Raw genomic sequence first — 13,295 nt, 5'->3', positions numbered from 1 at the left:
TAACCATAATGTATGACTGTAGGTACGGCAGTTAGTGCCTGATAGAGCTCAGTGGCCCAACGGTACATCACGGGCATCCTGCGTCCTCATGAGATATCTCTCAGGCGATAGTACCGTTGTGCCATTTTTGAACAGGACACTGCCATCTTCACCTGGCACGTGTCTGTATGTACTGACTGCCTGATACTGAGGTACCTCCGTGGACAGTGAGATAAACAGACCTGTCCCCGATAAAAAAGGTATATGGCCAGCTCCAACGTCAACTCCGTCCCAGTGCCAATATCCAACAGGTTAAGGTACAACAATCGTGGGCCAGATGGCGTCAGGAGTTGGTACAAGGGCCTCAGGACACCCATCCCAACTGAATCACTGCACGCTTCCATGCCAAAGAGACTGCAACGTCATACTGATAAGTGCCAAGACTTTTATATTTTGAGTCGACTTTGAAACAACATCACAAGCCCTCTCAGCATGTGAAGTTTCATTTCCTTCCCTTCTACCTTTCTGGGTGGTTCTACACTCCTGGAAATTGAAATAAGAACACCGTGAATTCATTGTCCCAGGAAGGGGAAACTTTATTGACACATTCCTGGGGTCAGATACATCACATGATCACACTGACAGAACCACAGGCACATAGACACAGGCAACAGAGCATGCACAATGTCGGCACTAGAGCAGTGTATATCCACCTTTCGCAGCAATGCAGGCTGCTATTCTCCCATGGAGACGATCGTAGAGATGCTGGATGTAGTCCTGTGGAACGGCTTGCCATGCCATTTCCACCTGGCGCCTCAGTTGGACCAGCGTTCGTGCTGGACGTGCAGACCGCGTGAGACGACGCTTCATCCAGTCCCAAACATGCTCAATGGGGGACAGATCCGGAGATCTCGCTGGCCAGGGTAGTTGACTTACACCTTCTAGAGCACGTTGGGTGGCACGGGATACATGCGGACGTGCATTGTCCTGTTGGAACAGCAAGTTCCCTTGCCGGTCTAGGAATGGTAGAACGATGGGTTCGATGACGGTTTGGATGTACCGTGCACTATTCAGTGTCCCCTCGACGATCACCAGTGGTGTACGGCCAGTGTAGGAGATCGCTCCCCACACCATGATGCCGGGTGTTGGCCCTGTGTGCCTCGGTCGTATGCAGTCCTGATTGTGGCGCTCACCTGCACGGCGCCAAACATGCATATGACCATCATTGGCACCAAGGCAGAAGCGACTCTCATCGCTGAAGACGACACGTCTCCATTCGTCCCTCCATTCACGCCTGTCGCGACACCACTGGAGGCGGGCTGCACGATGTTGGGGCGTGAGCGGAAGACGGCCTAACGGTGTGCGGGACCGTAGCCCAGCTTCATGGAGACGGTTGCGAATGGTCCTCGCCGATACCCCAGGAGCAACAGTGTCCCTAATTTGCTGGGAAGTGGCGGTGCGGTCCCCTACGGCACTGCGTAGGATCCTACGGTCTTGGCGTGCATCCGTGAGTCGCTGCGGTCCGGTCTCAGGTCGAGGGGCACGTGCACCTTCCGCCGACCACTGGCGACAACACCGATGTACTGTGGAGACCTCACGCCCCACGTGTTGAGCAAGTCGGCGGTACGTCCACCCGGCCTCCCGCATGCCCACTATACGCCCTCGCTCAAAGTCCGTCAACTGCACATACGGTTCACGTCCACGCTGTCGCGGCATGCTACCAGTGTTAAAGACTGCGATGGAGCTCCGTATGCCACGGCAAACTGGCTGACACTGACGGCGGCGGTGCACAAATGCTGCGCAGCTAGCGCCATTCGACGGCGAACACGGCGGTTCCTGGTGTGTCCGCTGTGCCGTGCGTGTGATCATTGCTTGTACAGCCCTCTCGCAGTGTCCGGAGCAAGTATGGTGGGTCTGACACACCGGTGTCAATGTGTTCTTTTTTCCATTTCCAGGAGTGTATTTTTTTATATGGCAATGCAGTATCAGATGATAAATATGCAGACAGTCCTAAATAATGCGGAACTGACTCCTAGATGTCTTGAGAGGTGGAACCACCACTACAAATCGAGCTGGGGAGTACTGTGTTGTCAATAGAGAGTCAGTAACAACGGTTCAAATGGCTCTGAGCACTATGCGACTTAACTTCTGAGGTCATCATTCGCCTAGAACTTAGAACTACTTAAACCTAACTAACCTAAGGACATCACACACATTCGTGCCCGAAGCAGGATTCGAACCTGCGACCGTAGAGGTTGCTCGGTTCCAGACTGTAGCGCCTAGAACCGCACGGCCACTCCGGCCGGCTCAGTAACAACGGAATGGGTTGGCCAGGAGAGGTCAGTGACTTTGAATATGGACTAATCACTGAATGTCATCTGAATAACAAAGCCATCAGAGACTTTTCAACTCCTCTAAAGCTGCCTCTAAAGCTGCCTCTAAAGCTGCCCAAGTCGGCTGCGAAGGAACAACCAGCGGTAAATCGAGGCCAGCCAGACCTCAAGTGAGGGACCGTCAACCACTGAGGTCGGTAGCAGTAAAAAATATCATGAAATCAATGGAATGATTCACTCGTGATCTCCAAAGTGTGCATAGGTTGTTGAAATGAATGGAGTAATGGTCGAGCAGCCCCTCGTAAGTCACAAATCTCTGCTAAGGGAGGTGGTCTAAAGGGCGGCGCCACTTAACAGTGGATGACTGGAAACGAGTAATTGTAGTGATTCATTACTCTATACCGTGGGGCAATCCGATCGAAGCGTTAGGATGGCATATTCATGGAGAATATTACCTGGCATCATGTGTAGCATGAATAGGATGTTTTTCGTGGTCAGAGTATGGTGTCCGTACAGCGCATTAGAAAGGGCTAAATTCGGAAGGCTTTTAACATATTTTACAGTGTACAATAAATAAACAGTTCAGGTACGATGATCATTTTTATCAGCATGACAATGGAGCCCATCATAAAGCACCATATGTAAGGCCATGGTCCGTGGACACTAACGTTCCTAAAATGGACTGTCTGCCCAGAATTCCGACCTGAAACCAATGGAACTCTTTGGGATGAGTTAGAACGTTGACTTCACTTCAGACCCCAGCCTCCGACATGACTAACTCGTCTAGTTTCGGCTGTTGATGAATAATGGGCTGTCATTCCTCCAAAGACATTCAGATATCTCATTAAAATCGTCTCTAGCCGAAGGGGGACATACACCACGATAATATCTACTAATAGTCTTCCGGATACTTTTGGTCTGGTAATGTGTGCTGTTTGGCCAAAAGTCACGGGAACTTTGTTCCACTTGAAGATATGCCATGGGTGACGTACTAGTATTGCGGCAACATGCGGCATATGGAGCGTGTGTAGATGCGATATCTGAGCAGGTTGTTACAGACAGGTGTGAAGTGAACATGACAGCACGTCGCGAGATAGCCGGCTTCCGACGTGGGATAATAATCGGTACAAGAAGAACGGGTTGCAGCGCATCGGGGATTACACAAGATTGTGCACACGGGGGCATGCAATTCTGTTGTACGTTTTATCCTCTTAGAGGCTGTATCAGTCGAGATGTTGAAGAAATTGTGCCTTTTTCAAATGGGAAAATTTGGCTTATAACGACATTCGAAAGCTTCTGAAAAGACCAATACAGTCACTGAATGAGTGATAACGTTGATGTTGAAACTTCTCGCAGAAGTTTGCGAGAAGTGTTATAAGCATGTAAGGGCGCTGGAATCGGGTTTTACGGACTAAATTCCTCCGAGAGGTCTTTAATGCCAGGCTCTGTGCCCGTATCAAGACTTTCGACTGTATACTTTTTTCACAAAGGCTGTTCACTTTAATATGCGGTCATACAGACATTTGAAATAGTTTTCATAAGTCCCTTCTGATCAGCCTGAAGTTTGCATATAATTCCATCTACAACAATCGTTGCTGGCTCCGTATCTACAGCTTGTGCTAGGAGGAAAGACTAATATTAAGAATTTGAGAAAACCACTCAGTTGAAGAAAAGACCTCGTATGGGTGTACGGCCTTTTCGGTATGGTTTCCGAGCTAGAACACATTTGTAAGGACTACGAGTGAACCGAAAATTGAAAGCTGTCAGACTCGGTTTGTGGTTTTTCCCCAGTGAAATTAGTTGACCACCAGTACCGCCAGACTTTACGCCGTGAGCGTTTTGTTTATGGGGTAGGATGAAAACTCTGAGGTGTACACACGAAAGGTGAAACGCGAGATGAACACTTTGGTTGCATCATAGACGCTGCTGCCCTCATTAGCCAACGAGCAGAGGTACTCAGACAAGCAACACAACATTTTCTTCCAAGAGCGCAAAAATTCAGTCAAGTTGGCGGCGGGGTATGTAATGTGACGTGTACGATAATGCTCGTAAGTGAATGTTTTAAAAATACGTATTTATCAAATGGTACTTTATAAAACGCATGTTTAATGTTTACTAACTGTTACAATTGGGTACATTTGTAAGCCTGTCCATATCTTGAATAATACAGAATTAAATTGCAAATATTAAATGTGTTCTTTCTCTGAAACCATTTGGTGTAGGGCATATGTCGATATGAAGTGTTTTGCATCAAATGATCGTTCCTGCCGTATCCTTGTATATTGACCATTCCTCCTGGGACACCCCATATGTGCCGCGTGCAGTAAGACCAAGAGAACAGCTTTTATCTTTGTAGCATATAACGATGGAGCCTGGTATGATAGCACCATTTGAGGATTTTTATACTCCAATCGGCGAATCTGGGCGCCTTATCTCTCAGTGTTAGCACGTTTCCCGGATGCTTTTGCCAAAAGTTTCAACGCCAACATTGACAAGCGCTATATCACTCAGCGTGTTATTCAACGACCTTTAGAATTCCATTAAAGAAATTACATCGATCCATTAAAGGAATCTGCTCGCTTTAGTATCTCGACCGATACAAGGCTTACGCACAGCCTGTTGCGTACAACCATTTACTGAAACCCTCGCTCTTATCTCTTAAACCCTCAACGCAAGGCGGGGGATGTTACGTCCTATGCTACTTGTTTCGCACATGTACATAATTATGAAAACAGAGGAGGGGCACGAGCTTGGAGAGGACAATGATGTGGAAGGAAATCGGCAAGACCCTTTCGTGATTAAATGAAGTTATGGAATTCATAGCAGACTACTAAAGACTACGTACTTCGAACTCATTGAAAGTAAACACAGCTAAACGTACACAAATGCGCAATTGTAATTGATTATGTAAACTTTGCTATGTGCTACTATTATTAGACAAACAGATACACCATTGTTTCTACAAGTTGAAACGTCCCTGCATTGTGAGGCTGCCATGCGAATTAGGCAGCTACCTCCGGAGTCAGTGTCTTATCGAAATATCTGGCAAGCGTTTCTCTTGGCCTTTGGTCTGAAGCGGCACAAGACCGCGTGAACCGTGGAGTAATCATGTGACGCAATTACAGCCCATCAGAATTTTCGAGTCCTGCAAAGGCTTTCGAGAGAATTGTTCGGAAAACCAGCTCTTGTAGATCGCACCAAGTCCGGCGGAATTAATGCGCATCCGTCTTACTAAATTATTGCTGCCCCTGAGACGCATAATTCTGGTGGACAGACGATTTGGAGGTGTTCTAAAGCTTGCTGCATGAATGTGACACTGGAGAGACTCCTCAACGAAATGGGCCACATGAATGCATCGATTATGTTCTGCTACCTCAGTCTAGAGCTAATGAGTGGCATACGTAGCAAGAAGGCAACACATCGTGAACATTAAAGAGATTTGGTGAAAGAAGTGTTAGAGGAGCCTGGGAGAGACATGTATATCGTAATGATGGACGATATCGAACAGTGGAAAATAGAATATGACAAAATTGTGCAATTCACAATGTAGTGGATGTGCTGTATCGGAGATAGGCACAACAAAAAGACTGTCAGAAAGTAAGCTCCCGTCCAACAAAAGCCTCATCGAAAGTGGACAACATACACACACACACACACTCATGCAAACACAGCTCACACTCACACGATCGCAGTCTCTGACTGTTGAGCCCAGACTGCGAGGGGCAGCGCACGATGGGAGAGGCAATTATGTAGTGATGGTAAGGAGGAAGCTGGGCTGGGGAGGGGGAGCGATAGCAGCGTAGGAGTGGGCTGCTGTGACCAATGTGACCTATGTGAAAGACGTCCTGCCAGCCATAGCCATTCCTTTCAGCACAGCATCCCAGACGCCATTTTTCAGCAAGACAAAGCACAGCCACATGTTGCTGCACGAACACGTGCCTTCTTGGTGTCACAGGATGTCAGCCTTTCCACCTGACCACCAGAGTTATTGCCTTTCGAAAATGTGTGGGACATGATAAAACAGCAGGTGCAGTGCTGTGACCCAATGCCAACCACCACAGATGAAACCAGGTGAAAGCAGGACGACATTCGCGCCTTATACACGTTGATGCCATCATGCACGGAACAAGTTATCATGACCCGTGGCGGACCCTGTTCCTACTGGCCAACGAGACACTTGCTGAACCGAAGTGACTGAGATGATAATGATTTCTGCAGAACATACTAATGTGCATGTCCTGTAAATATCAACGTTCTATCTCTGGTCATCGAAGTTGTTCTGTTTTTGCTGAACGTGAGTTTACTTTTCGGGGTATGCAACGGGTGCAGCGTCAGGCGTGAGGCAGAGGGAGAGGTGAACACTATGCCGCCAAGTATGCTTCGTCCCTCGCTGCACACAACGAATCATGGAACCTCCGCCTTAAATGGCCCACAGTCGATCAATGTTTATTGCGTAATATTGACCGTCTGAGATCGGTTTTGACAGTTTGCGCAATTTATAGAAGACAGCAGGTGTTGTGTGCTGTCCTTAGGTTAGTTAGGTTTAAGTAGTTCTAAGTTCTAGGGGACTGATGACCATAGATGTTAAGTCCCATAGTGCTCAGAGCCATTTGAACCATTGAAGACAGCAGAGCTTAACAAATATTTATTCTCGTACTGTACACTATCAGATCAAAAGTATCCGGACACCTATTAGTGAACATTACTATAGGTTGTGTCCATTCCTCGTCTTTATGAATGCTTCATTTCTGCTGGGGATACTTTCAATGAGGTGACTATTATGTCTGTGGAGGAATGGCAGCCGATTCTTCCTCAAGAGCCGAAACCAGAGAAGGTAGTGATGTTGGGCGCTGGGATCTTCAGGTCGGGAGCCTAGGTAGGCCAGTTCATTTTAGGAATGTTGCTGTCCTCACGCCATTGCTCCACAGTTGCTGCTGTATGAGAGGGTCTTTTTTTGTGCTAATACAAACAGTCATTGTCTCCGAATGTTCCCCTAACATATTCAGTACATAAGGCTGTAAAATGTGTTTATATCTTTGCACGATAGGTGTGCTCTTAACCGCAATAAGGGGATCGCACCTTCTTTTAGTTTTTTTTTTTTTTTGCTTTGTTTCTGTCCCACATTGCCGCAGGGCCGTCATGGTTATTTAACGTAGTTGGCATGTTTAGTTTTGCCTCCAAGACAGGATATGCGTACCCTAACTGGTTGCGTGCAGTGTTAGTCATGTGGAAGTGAGCCAAAGTATTCTGATTGTTTGCGAATCTCGTAACCGAGGCGGTACTTGAGTACGAGCCAGTTTTTCACCTTGCGGGATGAGGGAAACCGCCTAAAACCACATCCAGGTTGCTCGGCACACCGACTCTTCTCGTTAATCCGCCGGGCGGATTTGATCCGAAGCCGACACACCTGCCCCTCCCGAAAGCGGCGCTTTAACACGCACGGCTATCCCCGTGGATTACCAGGACCACACTTTAATCTCGAAAATTCCCATAGCGTAAGACCATCTCCTCCGTTCTCCACTGTCGGTCTACGTATTACGGCAGGTAACGTTTTCCAGGCATTTGCTAAAGTGAAACCTTTTCTTCGATTTATCACAGGATGTAAAGTGATTTATGTCTCCAAATTATCCACTGTCCAGTGGCATCGTTCTTTAGACCACTTCAAGCAACGCTTAGTATTGAATACAAATATGTTTGGCTTATGAGAAGCTGCTCGACCTGTATACCCCATTCTTCTCAACGTCCTACGCGTTGTGGTTGTAGCACCATAGAGCTCACGAGTAGTTCCTTCCACTGATTTTATGTGACTTCTTACAGCCATATATCCCAGTGGTCGACGGACCTTGACCGTCAATACACGAGGTCTGAATGCTCTTGGTTTAGCTGTGGTTGCTCCTGAACGTTTTCACTTCACAGTCACACCACCACCAGCTAGGGTGAAATGACACTGGCGGATTTGTTACTGAAATGACATCCAGTGACTTGTCCAGTTCGAAATCGCTCAGCTCTCCTGACTGACCCAGTCTTCCGTTACTGTTTCTCTACTGAGAACACAATACTCGCCACTTCCTTTTCTACTGGCGGCTCCTCCTCTCATGACATCTAGTGGTCGATTCCGCCTTATATAGGGGTGTCTCGATATTTCTGATGACACAGTCTATGTCGTGCAATATATTGTACCGTGAAAGGTGGGCATTTGGCAGTTCCTGCTGATATCAACAGAAATTCATTTCACGCCGAATGAATTTTTGAAAAAAGTAAATGATTAAAGATCAGGAAGCGAGCATTAAGATAAACACTGAAGCGCCAAAGAAATTGGTGTAGGCATGCGTATTCTAATACAGAGATATGAAAACAGGCAGAAGAAGGAACTGCAGTTGCAACGCCTTTATCAGACAAGTGTGTGGCGCAGTTGTTAGATCTGTTGCTGCTGCTACAAAGGCAGGTTATCAATATTTAACTGAGTTTGGGCGTGGGGACACAACATCTCCGAGGTAGCGATGAACCGCTGATTTTCCCGTGCGACCATTTCACGAGTGCGCCGTGAATACCAGGAATCCGGCAAAACATCAAATCTCCAACATCGCTGCTGTCGGAAAAAAATCCTGCAAGAACGGGACCAACCGTGACTCAAGAGAATCGTTCAAAGTGACAGAGTCCGCCCCCGATAGCTAAGTGGTCAGCGTGACGGATTGCCGTCCTACGGGCCCGGGTTCGATTCCCGGCTGGGTCGGCGATTTTCTCCGCTCACAGACTGGGTGCTGTGATGTCTTCATCATCATTACATACCCATCCGGCGCGCAGGTCGCCCGATGTGACGTCGAATGTAATAAGACCTGTACCAAGTCGGCCGGACCTGCTTCGTGAGAGGTCTCCCGGCCAGTGACGCCAAACGCTCATTTCCATTTTTTCCAACGTGACACAAGTGCAGCCCCACAAATTGCTGCATATTTCAATGCTAGGTCATCAACAAACGTCAGCGTTCGAGCCATTCAACGAAACATCATCGAGACGGGCTTTAGGAGCCGAAGGCCAACTCGTGTACCCTTGATGACTGCACGACACAAAGCTTTACTCCTCACCTGGGCCCGTCAACACATAAATTGGACTGTTGACTAGAAACATGTTGCCTGGTCGGACGAGTCCTGTTTCAAATTGTATCGAGCGGATGGACGTGTATGGGTATGGAGACAACCTCATGAATCCATGGACCCTGCATGTCAGCAGGGGACTGTTCAGGATGATGGACGCAGTGTAATGGTGTCGGTCACGTGCAGCTGGAGTGACGTGTGACAGGTGACACGAGCTAAGCATTCTGTTTGATTACCTGCATCCATTCATGTCCACTGTGCATTCCGACGGACTTGGGTAATTCCAGCAGGACAATGCGACACCTCACACGTCCAGAATTGCTACGGAGTGGCTCCGGCAGCACTCTTCTGAGTTTAAAAACTTCCGCTGGAACCATCCCCCTAGACATGAACATTGTTGAACGTATCTGGGATACCTTGCGAAGTGCTATTCGGAAGAGATCTCCATCCCCTCGTACTCTTACGGATTTATGGACAGTCGTGCAGGATTCATGGTGTAAATTCCCTCCAGCACCACTTCGGACATTAGTCGAGTCCATACCACGTACTGTAGCGGAACTTCTGCGTCCTCGCGGTGGCCTACAAGATATTAGGAAATTGCACCAATTTCTTTGACTCTTCACTGTATATCAAAACACTGTGTGGTACTTTGGGAAATGAAATTCGTGTTTGATCTTGAAGCTCCAGATGTCTCCTCGTCCACAATATGAGGGGAAACTGAAGACCATGCATGGCAGTGAGCAGAAATGTTAAGCTTACGTGCTGCAGTTCTCAGAATTGCCAAATAAGATCAGGTGAGGTGTCCAGTGAGCGCCCGTATTAATTTAACGTTCTTGCAACAATTGTCACAAGACAGACATAAGGTCATCAAGATTTCGATGAGTAATCACTAAATAATTTATTTGAGAGGTGTCTGTTCTTCCGGACATGTCCGAAAGAAAATACACTATTTTTGATTCGTCAGCCTTACATGCTCGTAAGCATCAAATAAAGTCTGACATCGGCCACAATTGGACATTTAGCAAGTGAAAACCTGTGCTGGATCGACACTCGAACCCGAATTTCGTTTGTTCCATTTCGTTTGCAACAGTTGTTACAGTAGATAAATACATAGAAAAAGCACGTGTACACGATGAATTACACAGTTCACTTCTTTAACCCTTTTGCGGACGGCAGCCGTAAGATATTGTTGCGCCAACCCACGACCGTTTGGGTACGTTGCCGCTTTTCTGCCATGTGTTTCTGCCGCTCTGTCTGTACGATTGCTCCCTTCTGTGACTGAATGGTTGCGAACATCTCCATCTACTTGTCTTTTCTGGAGGCCCTGTATATATTCAATCTATGGAACTAAATTAGATGCTTGTAGTTGTGTTTTCGTGTTTGATGAGTATGACGTGTTCGAAAAATTTGAGTGATGATGAAGTTAGAGAAATACTGCCAAGTGGAAACTTAGTTGCGGTATCTGGTAGTAATTTCGAAGATCACGGTGAGTGCAACGTATTACTAAGACGAAGTGAAGACTCATCGAGTGACGTTGAAATTATTCATGAACCAGGTCCTTGACATGCGAGAAAGAGGGAAAAAGCCAGAAACAGTGAGGACAGATGGCTGTCAAATGGAGTGCTTACACTTCAGAATCACGCTTTTTCCAACGATAATTTTGGAGTGAATCCTCATTGCGGACTAAGTCAGGAACCTAGTGAAACTAAATGTTTTGAGCTTATATTGGACAGGCTATTTATTTATGGGATGGATTTCCAGTGACACTAACAGCTTTTACAAAGTAGTGCATGAACGATGTCAAGGATATTACAGGGGAATACAGTAAACAGATACAAGTGCAGAGGAGATGTATCGATTTTTAGCAATCTGCATGCTGATGACTCACGTAAAAAACACAAGAATAAAGGACTGAAACATCTTTCTTTTCGAAAGTAATGTCTAGGTACAGATTTCTGACTTTTCTTCGAATGTCCCATTTTAGTGATGCACGCTTTTCCGGAGACACTGAGAGGACGAATAAGTCTTATTAAATAAACTACATTGTGAATTTTTTGACAGTACAATTCGTATATTGACGAGTATCTAATTCTGTGGAAAGGTGAACATGTTTACAAAAAGTAAATACCAAGGAAAAGACAAAGATCTTCAATAAAACTCTTTGTATTGTACGATATTGAAACCAGATTCATTTTATATGTGATAGTTACACAGGAAGAGGAATAGAAATTGAAGATACTTTTGGCCTCCCTGTTTCTGGCGCTGTTTATTTACTCAGATGAAAACTCACCTCAACAAAAGGTTTACGCTTCCATGTAACAATTTTCACGTAAGTAAATACAATAAAATGAGTAGATGACAAAATAGGAAGCCAATTATTTCAAAAACCTATGTAATTCAACAATCACAAAATAGCTCAGTCCAGCAAAGCAGACAGGCGTATAGGAACTTAGTCTTCAAAGGCTTAATATGTAATTGTCTAGTGGATTACGGATCTGTGCTGTCGTGAATGAGCCCCTTATCCAGTGCAATGTTCACTGGAAGATTTTCTGACTTGTCGCGCCTGTTCTGCGTAATTTCTACTTCTATTTTCCAAGGCGAGCAACTGTGTCGCAACGCGTGTTTTACACCGTCGAGCGCCGCAATATTATTGCGTTAATAACACTGACAAGTGAGGGCTGCGTTACTAGCACACCATTATAGTTACTGTAATTCAGCAAAACGATTCTTCACGACGTCAGTTGGGTTACGCTACGAAAAATATCCCACTCTTCCTCCAGAAATGTAATGATTGTAATTGTAAGCTCGTTACCAACAGACTTTCAAATAAAATACGCTATCAAGACAGACACTCACAAAAAAATTAATTTTATGCGAGTTAATTACACGGGATTGTGAAGTTGTCAATTACCGCAACTCGCCACTGCAAACATATTTTAAACGCGCGCGGCAGCCAAGCGGTTAATAACAGTTCACAGCAAACAGGCCGACCGTTGCAGAGCACGCCGCTTGTGCGACCTGGAAAAGACTACGCAGTGAGTTTTTTGCTGTCCAGTCACAAATGGAAACACAAAACAAAACGGTTCTCATTTGATACAATCAGCGTTCGAATCGATGCCGGTTTGCAGAATTACGTTAGGAAAGGATGCCAGCTGCCACGGATTTTTCTGACACTGGTCTCCACCGGTACATTACCTCCTCGTAGAAAGGGAGTACAAACACGGTACGGAACCCTACATCACGTTACCTCATTATAGAGGAATCCTGTAGAATTTAATGAAAAGAAGAAAATAAGGAACACCAGAGCAAGTACTGAAATATTCTCTCACAGAATAGTAAGACCTGTATTAGATATAAACAAAAGATTTAAAGTCCTAAAATCTATTCATGAATGTGCACTCATTCTGATGAGGAAGTGGAAGTCATCTACAAAAAGTCACAGAAACTGAACGCCGACAATATAACACATTATAAGTTTATACTGGTGGCTTCGGTGCAAAAGTAGGACAAAAAGTAAAGAACTTGGGGAACAGTGGGGAAACTTCGGGTATTATACCGAACATGTAAGAGGTCATTTGTCAGTAGAACAACATATTACGTTGTTATTCCAGAAGAATCCAGATAGAAAATGGACAAGCAAGGACCAAATGGAATTAAGAATTAAATTGACTGTATTTTATAATACAATATAGTAAGTGTACAGGGTTTAACGGTCTCAAAATAACACTGAAATTACTGATGATGATGGGGTTCGTAATACAGAGAATAAAATAGCTACAAAGCAAGAAAAAATCAGGCTCATAATTATAGAAATAAGAAATAATGATTATGACAATTTCTTTAACAACACGCATACATCCTAAATTAAACAAGTACACCATGTTGACAAATT

Source organism: Schistocerca nitens, chromosome 6 (assembly GCF_023898315.1).
Source record: "Schistocerca nitens isolate TAMUIC-IGC-003100 chromosome 6, iqSchNite1.1, whole genome shotgun sequence".
Classification (NCBI taxonomy): domain Eukaryota; kingdom Metazoa; phylum Arthropoda; class Insecta; order Orthoptera; family Acrididae; genus Schistocerca; species Schistocerca nitens.
Note: the sequence above shows the minus strand (reverse complement) of the source record.